The sequence below is a fragment of the Mustela erminea genome, chromosome 7 (genome assembly GCF_009829155.1).
Source record: "Mustela erminea isolate mMusErm1 chromosome 7, mMusErm1.Pri, whole genome shotgun sequence".
Classification (NCBI taxonomy): Eukaryota; Metazoa; Chordata; class Mammalia; order Carnivora; family Mustelidae; genus Mustela; species Mustela erminea.
In genome coordinates this window covers 21,235,772-21,256,594 of record NC_045620.1, presented here as the reverse complement: position 1 = coordinate 21,256,594, position 20,823 = coordinate 21,235,772, and the positions used below count along the sequence as shown (strand labels likewise).

Genomic DNA, 20,823 nt, shown 5'->3' with positions numbered 1-20,823 from the left:
GCCATTCTTCATCTGTAGAATGGGGATAATGACTTCCACATGACATGGGAGGTACGGTAGTTTGATGGGAGGTCCGGGTTTGATGTCTAGTAGGCTGGTTCTCTCATTTGTGATGTGTGTGATGTCTGTTTCCACCTCTGTGAAATGGCGATAACAATGTGCCCTCACAGGGACAACAGGAGGAGGAAGTGGTGTTCAGCCAGAGGCTGGTATAGAGTGACACTCTCAACAGACAGCAGCAATGACTACAATCATTGTCATCATCATCATTATTGTATAACATTTTTTAGTAAATCTCGAGTATTCTGATATGTAGTATTAGGTTCATCTTTCTCACTCTCTTCTTCCCTTCTTTCCTGTGCTCTTGTCTTCCTTTCTTCTCTGCCTCTCACCGTTATAGATGCGTCTGACTGCAGCTGCAAGGGGCAGTGGGGGCTGAAATTGGAAAAATGGATTGTGGTCAGATACTGGAGGGACTCAAATGTCAGGAGAAGGAGCTTGATCGGCAGTCTAAGGGCAATAGGAAGCCATTGAAGGTTGTGGAGCAGAAACAGGGAATAGTGAAAGTGGGGGAGATGAAGCTGGCAGCACAGATTGGGAAAGAAGCTGGAGCCACAGAGATGAGGCAGCCAGAGGGTCAGAAAGGAGGGGCTGCCTCACTGCCTAAAACCTGTCTGGGAGACGCAGCCCTTTTCCCCACTCTCATCTTGCCTACAGAACCCAGGTGGAGTGCCTTACTTTGCTGTGTGACCTCAGACAGTGCCTAACCTCTCTGAACCAGCAGTAAGGATGATCCTAGGCCTTGATGACACCTCCAGGCCTCCGCCATCTTCCAGGCTGCTCCCTGTGCAGAGATTAATTTGTTTACTCCCTTGCCTGGAGATGAACTGAGAGAACTAATCGTCCATCAGCCGCGGCTCCCCCAACCCTGCGCTGCCCCGCCCCAAATGTCCATTTCCTGGCAAAATATGTCCTTGCTGCCGCCAAGGCTGCTTGGAAAATGCTAATTTTATCCTCAAATTAAAATTTGTTCCCTTACCCTCGTTTTCATCAAAATGAAGCATCCAGAAACATTGCACGGCGTGGAAGAGAAGGATCTGACATAATTTTTTAAATGCCTTCAATCACGCCGCCTTCTGAACACTGCGTCCTCTCACCCTGACCCCCTCCCTGTCTCCCCACCCCCTGAGGCAGCATTTACATTTCTTAATAACCCCTCATTAATATTCATGAGAAGGGGCGGGTAATAATGGCTGAGCACACCGCACTAATTCAATTTCCACCGCCTCGGCGTGTTTACTTAATCACCAAGGGACCCGGGTTACTCAGTACAATTATTTATTCGGAATTAGATCTGGAGGCATCTGGACTGGAAACAGGGAACCAGGAGCAAAATGGAAATCGAATTCTCTTTGTCTTTCCCTCCCAGCCACCTCCTCCTGACTGTCTGCCAAGGCTCCAAGCGGCCAGCAGGGCTTGGAGGACAAGCCCGAGCGCAAGTCCGTCTGTTCCTAAAGGCCTCGGCTTGTGCCGGGTTGGGGAGGGGGGCGGTGTTGAATGCGTTTCAGGTGCTCATCAACGGTGGTCTAGGAGGTATTGCCAGGCCCAGCGGTGGGAGGTGGCTAGCCAGAAGTGGGGTCTTCCTGGGGGTGGGGGTGGGTCTTGGGGGTTGGCCCCAGGACCCGGTAGAGGTGAAGGTCTGTGACAATAAACCATGTTTACTCTCATCTTTCGCCCTCAGCTTAACCATCACCTGGGCTAGGATGCTTTTCCTAGCCCCCAAGACTAGGTCACATCCTATTACACCCGGGATATAATTGCTCCAACAATGGTTTCCGGTTAGTTTTTCATGGTGTTTCTCCTAGTAGACTGCCGGCTCCATGGAGGCAGGTCCCCTGACTCTCCTGGTCATCCCTGTGCAAGGCCCAGCACAGAGGACATGCCCGACAAATAATTGTTGACTTGTTGACTGATTCTTGGGCCTCTGTTCCTTATTTACAGAGTGCAGATAAGAATATCCACCTTGTGAGGTTGCTGGGAGGATTCAGTGACTTCGGTGTACAGAGATTCAGAGGATTTCTGTGTAACGAGCGCAGTGTGTTGAGCCCAGTATGGGACACATGACAAATGCTCAGGTAGCATGCGATGCTGTTATTCATATTATTGTCATTTCCGACTGTGGTGGAGCACAGAAGGGTTAACTGTGCTTCGTGTTGCCAGGGGCTGATTCCTTCAGGCTGTGTTTTCCAGGCTTCTGGGATGACTGGTTTCCAGCTGGGGCTGGCCCATGGGAGGCATTACTGGGAGACTGGAGGCTGGGAGGAACGGAGAAAACTTGGTATTTCTCCCTCTCGGCCTTGGGTGGCAAATCTGAAAGTGGCTTATCTCATCCATGCTGTAGCTCCTTCCTGGTTCCATATCCCAAGTGACTGTCTTCCTGGGCAAGCAACACCCCCCTCTGCCTCTGTCTCTTAGGTCTCAGAGCAGGGGCAGTCTCCTGCTGTTACTAGACTTGAAGCCGCATCACTGTCCTCAGCTTCTCAGTTCTTCCACCGTCTTCCATCTCTTCAAGTTCTTATTTTGTAAATATTCCAGTATTTCCTGGATAGACACTGAGCAATACGCTTCCCTATTCGGCCGTCGTCTCCTGGTGGAAAGGGCTCCATCGTGCACCCCCATGGCCTGGACACCGAGACGCTCCCAAAAGGTGAATGAATGAGTGAGTGAATGAAAAAATACTGATTATGCGACCTTTCTAGCCAGGCTTTACTCTTGCTTGGTCAAAGAGAGGTTTAAAGAGAAATAATTTCTCCCAGAGACTAACAAATGTTTGGACTGAAACAACATCAATAATAATGCTAATGAATTACTTTGTGAATGGAAAGGGCTTTATAAATACTTCGGAGCCAGTATATTTCTTTGCAAACTGTACAGTTCTGTACCCACATAGGGCTTTCCTTACAGTTTCAGTCCAGCTCAGCATTCCTGCTACCGTGACTTGCAGGCTGGGGAGGCTGGGAGGAGGGAACATAATGGATTGGAGGCAACATCTCAGCCAAAGAACAAAAGGTGGGGAGGCACACAGGGCACACTGGATGATTTCATCGGTATAGATTCATTCAGGGAAGTCTCTTCCCTTCTTTGCTGCCTCCGAAGCCCCTGGACCCCTAAGTGCCCAGCCAAAGCCCTTCATTAGAATTTCTCAGAACTAGGGGTGGGTTGGAAAAAGGTCAAGATCTACCAGTCTGTCTGCCTGGTGAGGGGAGCAGGGGCATTCCTTTAGAAGTCACCTGGAAACAACAGGGCGGGTGACATTTGGGATTCAGTTTGGAGGAGAAGTGAAAGGGGATTTCAGAGACATTAGGGAGTGACCCGGCCTGTCTTAGATTGGGTTCCCCTAAAGCAGAACTCCAGACAAGGACGTGGGTACAAGTTATTTGGGAGGTAATCCTGGGAAGCAGGAATGAAGGAGGCAGGAAAGTAGCCGGTTGCTGCTATGGACAACTGAGGTTCCATCCAGCCATCCCTTTGCTTACTATGTACACTCATTCATCCAGAGGATGGGTGGCTGGGGCACTTATCCACCAACCCCCATTCCCCCAGGGGTTGAGCTTTGCCCCAGGGGGCATTCATTCCCTCACATCTCTGCACTATGCCTGTGGTGGGCTGAGCAAGAGATGGGGGGGCCTCCAAAAAAGCCTTGAGGTAGACAAATTAAGAGGCTGGCCAGGCACTTGAGGGAGGACACTGTCAGTGCGCATGGGCTCTGTGCACCACAGCTACAGCCGAGAGGAGGGAGATGGGGTGTGGCACGGGGCACCCGCAGCATCTCCCACCCTCCGCTGTCCCTGATGTTCTCCAGCCTCGGTCCCCGAACTCCATGGCCCTTCCTTTTTCTTCCTCCCTTCCTTCCTTGGGGAGAGAAAGGCTCAAATGAAGAGCCTGCCTGGGTCCTTCCAGACGGAAGATGCTGGGAGAGCCTTTAAGCCAGATTCCCTTATTCTAAGATTCTAAGAGTTGTCTGCAGTTTTGTGACAGTGGCCCTAGAATGCAGACTCTGCCCTTCCAAGGTTCTAGAACTTTCAAGATTCCACAAAATGGGGAGGGGGGTTCTGCTTTTGGACTTGTGTGGTCTCTGCCACCAGGCCTCGGGACCCCAGATAGGCTGCTGGGAGCAGGCACCAGCTTAGAGGAAAGCCCCACGTGCCCCTGTCTTCAGGCCTGCTAGGACAGGTGAAGCCTCATTCATAATGGATCTTGTTGCTTGGCAAGCAGGGGGCCGCAGATGTGCAGGGGTGGAGAGGGCACCCTGGAGAGACCCTTCTGTTCCCTCCGAGGAAGGAGCTGCCTCTGCCAGCCTGCAGGCCCCAACACCTGGCAACCCCCACACCCGCACCATCCTCTCACCACACACCCCCCTCCCCCGCCCGGTTTCCTCTTCTTCTCCTGAACAAGGAGCCAATTTTCGCTCAGCGATCCTTTACCAACTGCCTAGGAAGTGCCAAGTGCTAGGTTAAGCATTTGAAACCTCTATCACGGATCGGGACCTCCATAAGCAAGATTATGGGGCGTGAGATATTTATTAGGGACCCACATGTGTGAAAGGGGAGGGAGGAAACAGGATAGGACCAGTGAAATCAACCGATCGGAGCTCCACAAAGCCTCCGAGCACTGTCTGGCAGGGCCATTCTGCATCTGCCCAAATGGCTGAACCTTCAAACCCCTCGGCTTAGTCACCATGTGCGGGCTGCCAGGGAAAGGGAGTGACCTCGCGGGCCACAGGCTCTCCCCGTAGCAGAGGTGGACCTGGAAGAGCCAGGGGAGGCAGGCTGTCTGCCAGCCGCAGTCCCCACGCCGGGCAGCAAGCCCTTCCCTGAAGGGGTGTCTGAGCAGCCGCTCATTTTGTCCACCACAACAGAGGTGATCCCATGGGGTACAACCCATCTGGGCAGGAATTAACAAACTTGTTTTACAGATGACTTCGCAGAGGTTGAATCCAGAGAGAGCAGCTTGCCTACAGCAGCTTTCAAAAAGGAAGCGAGAGTTGGAAGCCAGGTCGGTCCATGGTCCAAATCTTATGGTCTCCTCGCCATAGGATAGCTGTACTTGGCTCGTGGGATGCATTTTACCCATTTCCTGTAGGTGCAAATGGTAGCTCAGTGGGGAGCACCAAAGATGTCTTCCCCGACCTTCACCCCCACAAAGTGTCCTCAGCCTCCTTTTCCGCTCATCTTTTCCCTTTCCCCTCTTCCACCGTTAGCACCCACCTCCTCCCCTACTCTCAGTCCGCCTGGTCTGTGTGGGTCTCCACCTCCTGTTCCAGGACGAAGCATGTGACCAGGCTTGGCCAATCAGTGCATCACATTCCCTTAGCTGGGTGATTGGTCCATAACTATCCCATGGCGGGAGGAAGACCCAATCAGAGTGAGCCCCAGGACTGTTAGAGTAACTGCCAGAAAAATCTTGCCCTTTCTAACTGCACTTGAACCTGCAATGGTGTAGAACTGTTGCTGTTAGTTTTATTCATCCCTGTGTCACAAGCCACCCCCAAACTTAGTGCTTAAAGCAACAAGGACTTATTATTTCTTATGATTCTGCTGGTTGACAGTCATTCCATACCTGTTGGCTGGGGTCACTGATGTGGCTGCATTCGGCTGTGGCTGGACTGGGGGCGGGGGATAGGGGTTAGGGAGGTAGGAGTGGTTAGCCCCAAATGCGGGTAATAAAAAGGAGCAATTTTTGCTGAATTTAAAAATGATAACACTATGAGTCAATCTGCTTTTTATCATCACTGTGTGCTGCCGATCCTAAACGATGTTAGTGCTAAATACATCCCCCCACTAAGACTACCTCCATCCCTGCCCCTCTGCCTGCCCCCCCCCCCCCGCCCCCAGCCAGTACAAAGGCCTCTCTCAGAGCCTGGAATCTTTGCTATGATTGTTAACTGGGGCACCTCAGTTCTCCTCTGTGTAGCCTTTATTCCCATGTGCCACTGTCATCTTCTCCAAACTCTTCATGAGGTCTTTCTCTTCTGCATGAGGTCTTTCTCTTCTCCAAGTTAGCCTGGACTTCCTCACAGCATGGCAGCAGGAGCCCGAGAGGGAGCACGCCAGCTGTATAAGAGCTCATAAAGCCTCTCCTTGATCACATGTGCTCATCTTTCATTGGCCAAAGCAAGTCAAATGGTCAAACCCTGTATTATATGTAGAAGGGGACCCCCAATGGCATGACTCCTGGGAAGCATGGTTCATTATGAGCCGCCAATGTAGCAGTCTACCCCATGGGGGTTGTCTACAATCTGGAAAAGGAGGGTCAAACAGAGCCATGAGCTGCAGGGTGGATCTGGCAGGGTCCCTAAGGAGACAGAGGCACTTACACTGTAATTTCAGGAGACTACAGTAAAGGAGCTATTTGCAAAGGTGTCAGCATTTTTTAGGGAATTCACAAAGGATGGTTCCTTTGGGCTAGTGGTAGAGGAGATCCTTGAACTCCCTTGATCTGAAGGTCAAGAACAGGATGTGGTTCCTAGAATCCAGAGAGAGGAGCTGTGCTCTCAGGAAGAGCTACCTGATATGAGCTGGGGCCTTAGGCAGAGGGAGATGGCAGGGAGGAACCGGGAGGGAGAAATAGCCTACTTCCACCTTCCTCCCTCTAATTGCCTGCCATTGCTTCCCATTGGCTAAACCCTATGGAAACCAGAGGGCAGGGGAGCTTGCTGACACACTCCAGGCAGGTCAGCCTCCCAGCCCCAGAGCTGAGAGGATCAGGGTGGAGGGCAGCTCTAAGGAAGATATAGGTCCAGTGCTAAGCACCCCTCTTGGGAAACCGGAAAATGAAGTGGCAGAGGACCGAGATGCTAGGTGGAAAGACAAGATCCTGAAGATATCATCTGGGCTCCTGAATCCAGCAGAGGTGGAAGCAGCTCTATTCCTGCGCTTTTTACCTATGTAAACTACTAAACGCTCCCCCCCGCCCCCGCCACAGGCCAGTCTACATTGGTTTCTGTCTCGTGCAAACTCAAGGTCTCTGACTGATTTACTCCCACTGAGGAGCTGGCCCTTGAATGGAATTAAAGTGGAATTTACATTTCACTCTGACCAGAGTCCTAAGAAGGCCAGAGGGCAATGAACATTGGAGGTGAGCAAACTGAGGCTGGGAGAGGTTGAAGGATTGGGACCTGGCCATCTGGCTCATTAGCTGTAGAGATGGGATCCAACCCCCACCCCTATGTCAATGTTCCAGCCACATTTAGCCACTCTGTTTCCTGAATATGCCATACTCTCTTGCCTCTGGATCCTTACTGGGTTGAATAGTATTCCCCTCCCTAAAAAAGCCAAGTCTTAACCCCAAGCACCTGCACATGTATGCTTATTTGGAAATGGGATTGTTGAAACTGGAATCAATATAGGATCTTGAGAGCATCCTCAATTTAGGGTGGGCTCTAAATTACAATGACAGGTGCCATTACAAAGGAGAAGGGTATTTGTGCTAGAGATACAGAGGGGAGGACATGTGAAGACAGAGAGCAGTGGTAGAGGCTGGGATGCTGCATCTATAAGACAAAGAATGCCAAGGCTTGCCTACCACCATGAAAAGCTAGGAAAGACACATAACAGAGATTCTTTCTCAGAGCTCCAGAAATTACCAGCCCTGCTGATGCCTTGAATTTGGACTTCTGGCCTCTAGAACTGTGAGAGAAGAAATTTTGTGATTTTGGATTACCGAGTTTGTAGTAATTTGTAATGGCAGCCCTAGGAAACTAATACAGGAACTTTGCACATGCCATTCTATTGGCCTGTATGATAATCCTCTTCTCTTTCCCAGGCCTGCACTCCACTCCTTTGGGGTTTATAGGCAAACAAACCTGCATGGAAGAAAGGGAACCTTTCAAAGAATCACTCACACTGCCCCTTCACATGTCTTTCTTTGCCCTAGAGATCTCAGTTCAAGTGTTACCTCCTCCAGGAAGACTTCCCTGATGTTCCTACCCTTCTCTGTGGTTCCACAGTCCCCCTGACTGCCTCTGCCACAGTTGTGCTGGCATTATCTATTGACATGGCATGTTTTTCAGTCCTCCATTGGACTGGACACCTGCTCAAAGGCGGGGACTATACATGATTCCTCTTTGTGGCTGCAGCTGTGCCTAACACAGGTCCAACCACAGCAGGGATATTCACTAATGTTTGCTGCATGGATAAATGAGTGCATGTTCAGTTCCCCTCCAGTTCTGCTCTAACTATGGACCCCTGCCCGTCGGGGGAGTAACCCTTCCTGGGAGCATGTGTGAAATAGCTCATGCTCACCAGTGGTGGGTGGGGGCAGGACACCCACCCTTGGGTTCAGCCATAGCTTAGCTCAGCCCTCCTACCCGTGATGCCAAGGCCCTGTCAGAGGCATGACAAACAGCTTGGCTGATGGCTTATAATGTCAGCGATGATGGAAACAGGGAGGCGATGGCTGAAAGAATGGGTTGGGGACGCTTGTCATAACTTTATTTGTGGGAGGTGAGTTCCTGTCGGCCTGGTGATGGATGGTGCCTGGGCAGGCACAGTGCAGACCCTGCCACGGCATCTCCCCTTTCTCTCTAAGCCAAATGACTTTGGGGATGAAAAATGACTTTCTTGGGAGGATCAGGGAAGGGGGGAACCTTTAGGAGAAGGGGACCATGTGGTCAGACTTGGGAATGACTTTTGCTTTCCTGCCTACTCCAGCCTGATAGTGTCCTTTCTCACCCCCTTCCTTCTGAGGAGTTATTGTTAATAATCCCAGACACCTTACCTGCCTTAATCTTCAAAACTGCCTAAAAAGGAATGTGTACCTTTGCAGATGAGGAAGCTGAGGCTTGAAAAGAGGAAGGGTAATACCCAAAGTTGCCTGGGAAGGAAGGGGCCGACCTGGGATTTGAACCTGGATCCAATTTCTCCAAACCTTGGCCTAAGTGCGTAATGATGTAACAGAGACCATGTATGTAGCATGTGCTAAGTTCTTTGGAAGCACAGTGAAGAGAGTAATTAATTGGATGGGAAGAAAGTCAGGGAAGACTGCCTAGAAGAGAAGATATTTGAGTTGATTCTTGCACAGTGAATAAAATGAGAGCTGGGAGAGAAAGAATGTATTAGGGATTGGGGAGGGAAACGAAAGGAGCAGCATACACTTTTGTTTGCCTGCCCCAGAGCAGTCACTGCCCTCTTTCTCCCTCCTAACAGAGCCACAAGCATTATTAAACCATTTGTGAAATTTCCATTTACCTTGTGAGTGACTGGTTTGGAAACAGGAATGGGAACAATTCTGGCCAATGAGATATAAAGAATGTTTCCTCAAGGACTTCTGGGAAGTCTGGGAAAGATTTTCTTATTCTCAGACGAAGAGCCTCTTTTGCCGGATGTGGTCCAGTACCAGCCTCCGGTACTGGATGCCTGGAGGTGTGGCAGCCATATTGTGACCAGGTGGGGAAACTGACAAACTAATGAAGGCTCAGTGGGAAGATGGGCGGGGCTTCACTGAGCAGCTGAATTAATGGCTCCTCCAGCCACCAAGCCTTAGAACTTAATCTTTGAGTTGATAAAAACACAGTTTCTCACTGTTAATCAGCTAAGTTGGTGGTTTTGGTTTTGCAGCCTACAGCGCTCTGACAGATTCAGGCCCTAAGAAGGATACCAAGCCTGTGGCACTGGGGAGGCTCAGTGGGTTAAGCCTTTGCCTTCCGCTCAGGTCATGATTCCAGGGTCTTGGAATTGAACACCACATCGGGCTCTCTGCTCAGCAGGGAGTCGGCTTCCCCCTCTCTCTCTTCCTCTTGATCGCTGTCTGTCAAATAAATAAATAAAATCTTAAAAAAAAAAAATAAGAAGGATACTAAGCCACACTGTTGTTTCCAGAGCTCAGGCTTGGATAAGAGACAAAGCCAAGGTTAAAGGTATAGGCTTTGCAGTTACACAGAGCTGGCTTCAAGTTCCAGCTTGGCCACTTCCTAGTTGGGTGACTTTAGGCAAGTCACTTAATGTCTGTGGAATTCAATTCCTGGGAATGACAATGATACTCATATCACAGGATTCTGATCATAAAATAAGGTAAGGCAGAAAAAGGGCTGCTTAGGACAGGGCAGGGTGCATAGTAAGTACTCATTATGTCACCTTGGTAATGGCCGTTACTATCATTATTGAATTTTTTGGCTTCCGTGGAAGAATATTCCCTCATATACTCAGCCTAACACACACACTCACCCTAACACTAACACTCGCCCTAGCAGCTGGCTGATGCCCAGTAGCTCAAATCCAGTTCCCATTGTACTGTGATTGTGTAGGTTTTGAGGTCTTGGAGCTGCATTCCGAGCTGGAGGAGGAGAACAGAAGTGCTGGAGTCACGTTTTGGCAGGAGTTATCATGGGAAGGGTTGAGGTTCTGCGGCCAAAGGTCAGCCCCAGACAGGCCTACGTAAGAGACTTTCCCCTTGGCCAAGGCTGTTTGGACCTTTCACATCCTCAAGCAACTAAATTATTCTGCATCCCAAGGTCAATGATAGCCGTGAGAAGTAGGCGTCACCAAAGAAGAAGTATATACCAGGCAGAAGGATCAGCAAGCATGTCTCCCCACCAACCCAGGCCTTACCAACAGATACTCTTGTTGCCAACAGACAGTAAAGTGAAACCCTAGGCCTGCCTCACACTCTTTGAGCCTCTTTGGCTTGGGTCAAGCCTCTGCTCTCCCGCAGAGAGGGAGATTCTCTCTTTGGTTCCCCACCATTGCTTGTGGTGGTGGTTTTCATTTCTGTAGAGGCACCCCTTGGACTTAATTCTGAAGTCAGTATTTCCAAGTGTTGAGGATGTCCTTGGTGGTCTGGGTCTACTTTCATCCTGCTGTACCTGCCTCTACCCACATGGCTCCCAAAGAAGCAGACATGTTTTTCCTTGGCTCTACCCCTCTGATCACAATTAATTGAGCTAGAGGTGGACACCCGACTGGAACTAAGCCAGTCCAAAAACTTCCATTGGATTTTCATTTTTTTATTTTATTTTATTTTTTTAAGATTTACTTATTTATTTGAGAGAGAGAGAGAGAGAGAAAGCATGCAAAGGGAGGGGCAGAAGGAGAGAGAGAGAGAATCTCAAGCATACTCCCTGCGGAGCGCCAGGCCCAAGTGGGGGCTCAGTCTCACGAGCCTGAGATCATGACCTGAGCCAAAACCAAGAGTCTCACACTTAACCAACAGTACCGCCCAGGCAGCCCTCCATGGGATTTTTAGACCTAGAGAGAGAGCCAATAGCTTTCTTTGTTTAAAAAAAAAAAAAAAAAAGATTTATTTATTTGTTTTAGAAAGAGAGAGAATGTTTGTGCATGAGCAGGGGGAGGGGCAGAAGGGGAGGGAGAGAGGAAGCAGACTCCTTGCTGAGTATGGAGCCCCATGAGGAGCTCGCTGTCACACCCTGAGATCCTGACCTGAGCCAAAACCAGGAGTTAGACGCTTAACTAACTGAGCCACCTGGGTGGCCCTAACCAATCTCTTTCTAAGGTAGAAGATGTGGGATTTCAATCTGGAGGCTACAGGTAGTCATGCTTCCCAGCACGTGGAAGGAGTCAGAATGCAATGTGAGAGCATTAGGAAAGCAGAGAGAGATGCTGACTGAATGGGCCTGACACCCTCTGAGCCCATAATGCCTGGTTTCCTGAGGCCCAAAGGGGACCACTGCCTGGACTCAGCCAGGAGTAGTCAATCTTTCTTGAGTAGCAGGAGCCAATACGTTCTCATTGGACTTCTGTCCCAATGACAAGAACCTTGACTGACACCCTCCAACACCCTTGTGCTGCCCAGGGCCTCCTAGCCTCTTCCAACGTTTCAGGGTCTCCTTATGACCACCACCCTCTTTCTATTTCCAACCCGGGCCAGCTCCTGAGGCCCTGGCATGGCTTCTGCCCTTCTTGTCCCAGTCACTCCCCCTGGGTGACCTGATTCACCTCCATGGCTCAGCCTCAACAACCTGGGCGTACCTGTAGCTTCTCAGCTTCTCAACTTCTTTGCTCCATTCTGGACCCCATCTGAGCTCCAGGCTTTTCAAACATGGTGGAGCAATGTTGATCACCTTAACAGTGGGCATCAGAATTCTTCCTGAAAACAACTATTTGGGTTGAACGGATGCCTTGATGAGCCTCCTTGGGGGCAGGTAAAACCCCTTAGGGCACTTAGGGCAAACACTAAGATGTCCGGTGAGGTGGCCGGAAGGTGATGAGGTGGGATGCTGCTCCCTAAGGGCCAGGGGGGAAGAATTTGTTATTTGGGATGCTGAATGTTTAGGGGAAAGAAGTGATCAGTGGCAGGGGTGAGAAACCAGGGGGAGGGAGACCAAGGTATGAGGCTGGATGCTGTGTTAAGGAACGGCCAAGAGAGAGAGAAACACCCACTCCCCACTCCAGGAGCCTCGGGATCCCCCAACATATTGAAAATGGGGGATTTCTTATCTGAAGGAATTTCTTATATAGTAGTTAAGAGAGCATGTGCAAGGTTTACACTGCTTTATCTGAAATGTGGCTAGACCTGGCTGTGTGACCCTGGGCTAGTTACCTAACTCCTCTGAGCCTTGACTCATCATCTGTATGATGGGAATAGAGTAGTTTTTAGGATTAAGTAAGTGCTTGGCATGTGTTGGGCCTTGGAACAACAACATCAACAACAAATAATTGAAGTTCAGAGTGTCTAAGGACTTATCCAAGGTCACTGGGTCAACTAGTAGTGGGGAAGGCAGGCTGCAGACCCAAGAATGCCTGATCTCAGAGGATCTCAGAATCCCTCCCTGAAGGTAGCTTCATGCAGACGGGACAAAGGCCAGGGCTTACAAGCTCAGTGTTGGGTTTCTGGCAGCTGAATCCTTGCCCCCAGGTGCTGGCTCAGCCCACTGTGGCTGAGAGTTGACTTTGCTCCCTCCCAAACCCCCCCCCTTCCCCCACTTTTGCTCCTCCTTGCTCTCCTGGACAGTATTTCCCTGGGGCTCCCGTTACCAATTTGCAGAGCGAAGCCACGCACAGGCAGTTCAAGAGTGGTGTGAGCTCAGTGGCTCTGGTATTGTTTTTAATTCAATATTTTGTCCCTGTGTGCCAGACTCCTTTATTGGATGAGAACACTGTTATTGAATCCTGCCCTGCAGGAGAAAACGCAGGCTTCCCTGAACGATGGCAGCTAGGTTGTTCTAGAGTCTGATGAGTCAAGGCAGGGCGAGAAGACAGCAGAGAGTTCCAGAAAATCTGGTGGTTACAAGCTGTTCTGTGACATGCACAAAAATATTAACATATGTATTCTTGACCTTTTCCCTTGCCCTCCCTTCTAGGGAGGACAGAGCCCAGGAGGCAGCCTTCACATCATCCTCTTCCTTTTTCCTGCACATCCGCTGTATATTTGGATCCTGCGGAGTTTTTCCCTCCTCTATTCCCTGTGCCCAGTGCCACTAAGTTCAAACTCCGATCATCTCCTGTACTGTCAACTGGTCTACGCCATCCTCCCCTGCTGCCCTCAAACCTATTGCCCTTATGATAGATGATCTTCATGGGGTTCTCCTAAAAGATAAGGATTCAGATGTACAGAGTTTTATTTGGGAAGTGGTCCTGGGAAGCACTGGTGTGCAAGTGAAAGAAGAACAGGGAAGGGAAGGCAAAGGGTTACACTGTGGGCACCTGGGGTTGACCTCACTGGGCACTTCCGGGAGCCAGTGAACAACACGTAGCTCAGGGGTATCCCGTCTGAGGAGTGAGGGATGTGGGCATTTATCTTCTAAGTTCATCAGGTGGAGCACTGTTCCGGAGACGGGGAAGGGTGTTCATTCTCTGGCATCTCTAACCTGTTCCACAGGCAGGCAAAGCAGGTTCCAGTGGTCAAAGAAAGTCCCTGGGTAAAGAACACAGGTGCTGGCATTTGGAACTGAAAATCTGCTCTATGTACACTGAAATGTAAGGAAGGGCAAGGGTGTATGGATGGGAAGCACTGACAAGACACATCCTTTGACTGAAAGCCCCCTGATGGATTCCCTTTGCTCTTTGGGTTAAAGACCCCAATACTTTGCTATGTTCTACAAGGTCTCAGTGGGCTGGGCCCCTGCCCACCTCTGCTGCTTTCCCTCGCCCCTTCCTCTCTCTCTCTCTCTCTCTCTGGGCTTCAGCCTTCCTGGCCTTTTCTCTATTCCTCAAATGTGCCCTGTCCCACCACAGGGCATTTGCACATGCTGATCTCACTGCCTGGTCCTTCCACATCACCTAGATAATCCTCCATATCCTTTAGGTCTCTAGGTCACACAATTCCATCTCCCATGCTGGTTATGTTCCCTCAGTTCTCCATTGAGACAACTGGATTCCTTCTCTTCTGGGTCTATATTTGTGTGATTATGCAGTAGTATCTCTCTTTCTTACCAGACTCTGAATTCCAGAGCCCAAGAGACTGCCTGGTGTATAGCAAGAATTTGATAAATATTTTGTTGACTGAATGAATGGATGAATGAAGGTTCTATGGAGGCCTTTCTTGTGCCAATTGGAATACTGGGTATAGAGATGAATTTAAAAGAAACTAAGAGGGGGTTGTCTGGGTGGCTCAGTTGGTTGAGCATCTGCCTTCAGCTCAGGTCATGATCCCAGAGTCCTGGGATTGAGTCCAGCCTGCGTCTCTGTCTCCCTTTGTCCCTTCCCCCAACTCATGCATTCTCTCTCACTCTCTCAGAACTAAATAAATAAAATCTTAAAAAAAAAAAGAAAGAAACTAAGAGTCTTAAGATCGTAACAGGAGGGCCATCGTTGCGGGGAGGAGGCAGGGGAGAGGCAGACAAGATTCCACAGGGAAGGATAAGAAAAGAGAGATTGGCTGGTGGTGTATAGATTATACAGTGGGACTAGAAATGGGTGAGGAGAATAGTTAGCACATTTTCATGTTTGCTACTCAATAATGGCCCTTTGCAGTTTCACCAGGAACTTTTCAAGGTTTGTTTGGTTTCTGTGTGTGTGGTTTCCTTTTGCATGTCACCTTTTATGAAGACTGGCCCAAGGCAGCTCTCTTCCTGTGGTCCAAACCTGTGTATTCTATGCGTTCCATCAGTATCAAAATTTGGTGAAAAGATCACTTTCGAGTCACACTAACTTGGGTTTGAATCCTGGCTCAACTCTTTCTTGCTGTGTGGCCTTGGGCAGATCACTTACCCTCTCTGTGTGTTGGTTTTCTCCTCTGTAAGGAAAGGGTAATCTTCTGGCTTTGTGTGGTTGTTGGGAGGCTCAGGGACCCAACAGAGGCCAGTGCCTGATACATGGTTTGGATGTTTGATAAATAATGCTATTATTGCCCAAACATAGCTCATGACTTCATAAACCAACATTAACTGAGCACCTACTCTATGCCAGGCATATTCATTCATATCGAATCCTCAGGAACACTGTGAGGTAAGTGTTTGAGGAAGACAGCTCAGAGTTCACTGAATCTTACCCCTTCTCCTTCTTGAGCCCACAGAGAGACCACATTTCTTAATTTTCTTGTACATTGCAGTATCCATGTGACTACTTTCTGGACAGTGGATGAGGGCAGGTGTGAAATGCTCCCACTTCCAAGCTAGGCTCCTGTATATTACGTCTCTCCTGGGTCTCCATGCTCTCTCATTTCACCCACTAGCTGGAGACGATGTTCCTCAAGACCCCAGGGGATGGAAAGCCACAGAGTGGAAAGAAACTGGATGACTGCATTAACGTATAAGAGGCCATGTGCCAAACATCCTCTTCTGACTACTTTATGAGCGAGAAATAAATGTCCATTTTCTTATTTATTACAGAAATTAGAGAGCTTTGATTATTCCACTATTTTTACCCACATTTGAAAGATGATGGAAAAGAGTCTCTAGAAGGTGAAGTGACTTGCCCAGGGTTGTACAGGCAGGAGCTGCGAAGCCAGGATTTGGACTCCAGAACTTACCAGAATGTAACTGATGTTGCTTTCCTCTTAGTTAGCTTTCAATAAATATTTGTTGAATGGAAACAATTAAGAGTCTTGATTCCCTAGCCTTAATGTTGAGAACCTAGGGGAAAAGTAGCATAAAGATAAATGGCACAGTGGCAAAAAAAAAAAAAAAAAAAAGAAGAAGAAGAAAGGAAAAGAAAAATCAAGTTGTATGGATCTCCTTTACTATATTGTAAGTTTCTGGAAGGCATATACTTTATTGTACTCATTTTTAAAAAGATTTAAATGAATTAAAAGAGAGTGGGAGTGGAGAAGGGACAAAGGGAGAAGGAGAGAGAGAATCTGAAGGAGACTCCATGCTGAGTATGGAGCCTGATGGGGGTCTTGATCTCAAGACCCTGAGATCATGACAGGAGCTGAAATCAAGAGTCGGATGGTTATTTGATGGAGCTACCCAGGCGCCCCTTTATTGTGCTCTTTTTAAAATATTTCCCAGCCCCTGTCACAGTGCTTGATACATTGTGGGTGCTCAAATACGGCCCCTCAGCTGAACTGTCACAAATAGCACAACCTGGGTGTTCCCCCAACATTTTCAGATGGTGGAGAAATACCTCAAAATCAGAGTCCTTCTTGCAGAATACCATGAAATAGTGACAAACTAATTTTAAAACGAGTGAATATATAATGTGCAAAAATCACATACCATCTTGCACTCTACCATAAAAAGTGGAAGCAGGTACTAAAGCTGGGGGGAAATGCATTGGTGAATAATTTAAAATAAAGGCAATTCTTCCCATTAACCCTTCTTTCCATGAATTGGCCTACAACTACCCATCTTCCACGGTTGAATTTTAGAACAGCTGGGTCCAGTTCATAGAAGTGTTCCATGGGAGCATGATTTGAAAACCACTGGATGAGTTGGTTAGAATAAGAGGGGCAAATTTATTAATGGACAAACTTCCTGTTTTCATACTTGCTAGTTAGCTGCTTAATACCCACTGGTGGCCTCTTTAGAGCAAGACAACAGGACTGTGTGACCCACTCAGGAGGTCATGGAACCTTCTGGGTCCTGCAGCTTCTGGAGTGCCAGAGAGCAATGCCCTGGACAGGGCAGCAGGGGCAGCAGTGAGGTTCCTTCCAGTGACATTGGGGAGGGGGCGTGGGGGGGGCAGATGACAATGAAGAGGCTGGAGCAGAGGATCCCTTGAGAGGATCATCCAGGAGTACACCTGGGCTTATGTGCACCCAGAAAAACTCAGTCATTTATGGGAGCTCTGCTGACAGACTTATACTGGTGGACAGAGGAGCTCTGAGTCAGAGATGTTACTTAATGGCAATGGGACATCATTTATATGTCCAGGATGTCAACCTTGGGGAAATTTAGGCCTTTGGAATATATATAAATGGATGTATACAGATTTTTTTTTCGAAGCCAAAATTCGAAACTGAAGAGATGGATCAGTTGTTTTCTTGATGTATGTTTTTCATAGCACCATTTCCATAGGACGCTAATAGGCGTTATGTGAAAAATGGTCTCTGTGTTCAAAGCGGATGGAAAACCTGTGGAACAAGTTTCCCCCTGCAAGACTGCTCAGAACTTTCGATATACTAAGGTGCCTTGTGATCCTCTGTGAGAAGGTATAAACTCAGCAGCTTCCCCTCTAGCCCATCTGGGGTACATGGCCATTCTCTGCCTTCATTGATATCTGCTGGCAATGGTTCAGAGTCTAATGGGTACTAATCGAATGCTCAGTTTATCAATAAGTCACAGGGGTTGCCAATGATGGGAATGTCACTCTTTGGTACCTAAGCTGCTTTGATTTTGTTTATCTATTGTTGCATGACAAAATACCTAAAAAGTTAGGTTAAAACACCAAAGCATTTATTAGCTCACTGTTTCTGTGGATGAGGAAGTTAGGAGCAGCCTAGATAGGTGATTCTGGCTCCTATGTTTCAGGGGGTGGCTGTGAAAATATCATCCCGGGTTGCAGTCATCTGAAAGCTTAACTGGAATCAGAGGCTCCACTTCCAGGATGGACCCAGTGAATCTCACTTCCTGGCATTCATTCCCTGTATAGTCCCTTCCCACGATGAAAGTTCTGGCCTGTGTCACCTATGGAATATTGCAGAAATGATGGGCTGCGATTTCTGAGACTAGGTCACAAAAGACACTGCAGTTTCCACCTGGTGTTGGTCTTTCTCGGATGACTTGTTCTTGGGGAAACCAGTCACCATGTTATAAGAACACTTGGGCAGCCAGATAGAGAGATCCATGTGGCAAGGTCTCTGCCCAAGAACCAGTGTCAACCTTTGGGTAAGCCATCTTGGAAGTGACTGGCATCTTGACTACAATCTCAGGAGTGACCTTTATCCAGAAATATCCTGCTAAGCTGCTTCCAAATTCCTGATCCACAAAAACTGTGTGATATAATAAATGTCCATTGTTCTTTTAAGCCATTATATTTTGGGATAACTTGTTACACAGCAATTGATAACTAATATACATTCTTAGTGCTAAGGCTCAGTAATAAACAGATGCTTCAGCTCACTGGTTAAGGAGACTGCTTATTTCCCAAGCCAGAAGTGATCTTGACCAATATTCTTTCACTGACCCCCAAATAGTAATTGCATAAATAGTTCTCTCCATCTCTTATCACGAAAGTATCTCTGGAAAGTCTGACTCATGAGGATCATTGGTCTGTAGCATTAATGAGTGAAGTCCCTCAAAATTAGGGGTTTATTAAAGTCATTACACTGTTTTTTTGTTTTGTTTTGTTTTTCATTTTTAGAGAAAGAGCAAGAGAGAGCAAGCAAGGTGGTGGGCAGAGGGGGAGAGAGAGAGAGAGAGAGAATCCTAAGCAAGCTCCATGCTGTGTGGAGCCTGCTGAGGGCCTCTGTCCCACAACCCTAAGATCATGACCTGAACCAAAATCAATAGTTGGACACAACCAACTGAGCCACCCAGGTGTCCCGAAAGTGATTACATTCTTATGAGCCATTGTGAGTGCTGGTTTTCATAGCTTTTCCAGTCATACATATTTGACTGCAGAATCCTTTTTTTATGCAATGGACATAGTTGGTCCCTACCTGCATCCTTGCTTCCTTCATTCCTAATTCCTAAGAAAAAGGCTCAGAAAAGGATGATCTCTCTTATTCTTATTGTTGTTGTGCCTGGAACTGCTGCTGCCATCCTGTTGGCAGAAGAATAATAAAATGAGCTCCAACCTATCCTTCTTCCAGCTTCTACATTATCAACTCACCAATCAGTCTCTCATCTCTACTTCTGTCTGCACCCACACCAGCCCCCACCTTGGATTTTTTTGAAGCAAATTCTAGTTTTCATATTATTTCATATATAGATTTCATATATAGATTTTAGTATGTATCTTTGAAAGTATTTTAGTATGTATCTTCCAACAACATAATCCAATTCTATCATCACATGTCAACAAAACTCAAAATAATTCCTTTTCTTTGCATATCCATGACCGTTGAGTTCTTACTTGGCTCACAGTATACCTAAGAATATAAATTCTTGTATCTAATTAAGACCAAGGTTTTCTGGGAGAGAGAATTACTCTTTAGCATTCAACAATCATCTGTGCCTGGATCATAAGTATTGGTACCATTTGAAAGGTTAACTGAGCCTAGATCCCTGCTGTGAAATGCATGGTCAGACAGGCTTGGTTTGGGGTATTGCCAGTTACTAACTCTGACTGTAGGTAAGTAACTAAATTCTCTACATTTCAGTTTTTACAACTATTTAAAAATATTAGAGTGGAGAGGATCCAGGGATTTGGATTGGGGTGATGAACCCCAGCAATTGCATTCTGCCCCCCAGAAAACGTATTCCCCTTTCCACTGCCTACCCTGTAACTCTTCCCCACTCATTCAGTGCCTAAATAGAGGAGTTACTGTTACATGTTTCCAATCAACCCACAATTGCAGGGTAGGAACTCAATATTGGTGATAAATATACTTTATGAGTGTTTTTTGAGGATATTTTCTTAAAGGCTGTTCCAATAAATAATTTACTGAGGCAATAAAAGATGGAGGAAGCTACTCTGATTACATCTTGGAGCACCTAAAGCTTGAAGTATAAGGAAGCTAGGCAACCCACAGCTATTTAAAAACTTTCTGGAAGGGATAATTCTTCCAAGTTACATTTTTTAAAAAGATTACATTTCAGCAGTTGGTCTCTTGGGTGGTGCCCTTCTCCTGTCTCTGTGGATTCCACTCTGAAATCATCATCATCATCACCATGTTTCTGGACTGCTTGGTGCATAGTTCATAGCCGCCTCCCTTCCCCCCCATTGTTAGTTTTTTTGAGGTATATTGACATAACATCATATTAGTTTCAGGTATATTAGGTAAAGATTTGATATTTACATATATTGCAGAATGATCACCATGATAAGTACAGTTGACTTCCATCATTTTACATAGTTACAAAAAACTTTTTTTTGTAATGAAAAATTTAAAGATCCACTCTCCTAGTTATTTTCAAATAGGCAGTACCATATTAACTACAATCAACAAGCTATTCTTACATCCCCGTGACATTCATTTTATAACCAAAAATTTGTAAATTTGTAAATTTTTCCCCCTTCACCCATTTCTCTGACCCCCCCAACCCCCACCTCAGGCAGTCACCAATATCAACAAGCTATTTTGTTTTTTAGATTCCACATATAAGTGAGATCATATGGTATTTATCTCCTTCTGTTTGACTTATTTCACTTAGCATACACTGTAGCTCTTCTGAGCTTCCATTTCACATCTTTAAAATTGGAATAGCATAGTAGTAGGATTTAGGGTAGGGATTTGAAGGTGTTAGTATTATTGGTGGGAATGAGTCACTCAATCTGTAGATTGATTGGCTCATCCATTAAACCAGCCACTAGTTAATGAGTG

At 47.3% G+C, this 20,823-nt stretch overlaps 2 long non-coding RNA genes across 3 annotated transcripts; one reads left to right on the top strand and one right to left on the bottom strand.

Moving 5' to 3' along the window:
* Positions 1 to 278: 278 nt before the first annotated feature.
* Positions 279 to 3,980, bottom strand: LOC116596467. Of its 2 annotated transcripts, XR_004288127.1 has the most exons (4): positions 3,837 to 3,980; positions 2,871 to 3,014; positions 769 to 844; positions 279 to 435 (listed from the first exon to the last, which is right to left on the bottom strand). It is a non-coding gene; the product is annotated as an uncharacterized LOC116596467 (long non-coding RNA). The 2 variants fall into 2 exon arrangements; XR_004288128.1 differs by lacking the exon at positions 769 to 844.
* A 131-nt stretch (positions 3,981 to 4,111) lies between these two features.
* On the top strand, positions 4,112 to 13,791 carry LOC116596468. The gene is made up of 4 exons (XR_004288130.1): positions 4,112 to 4,233; positions 4,976 to 5,055; positions 6,985 to 7,137; positions 13,316 to 13,791. It is a non-coding gene; the product is annotated as an uncharacterized LOC116596468 (long non-coding RNA).
* Positions 13,792 to 20,823: the final 7,032 nt, after the last annotated feature.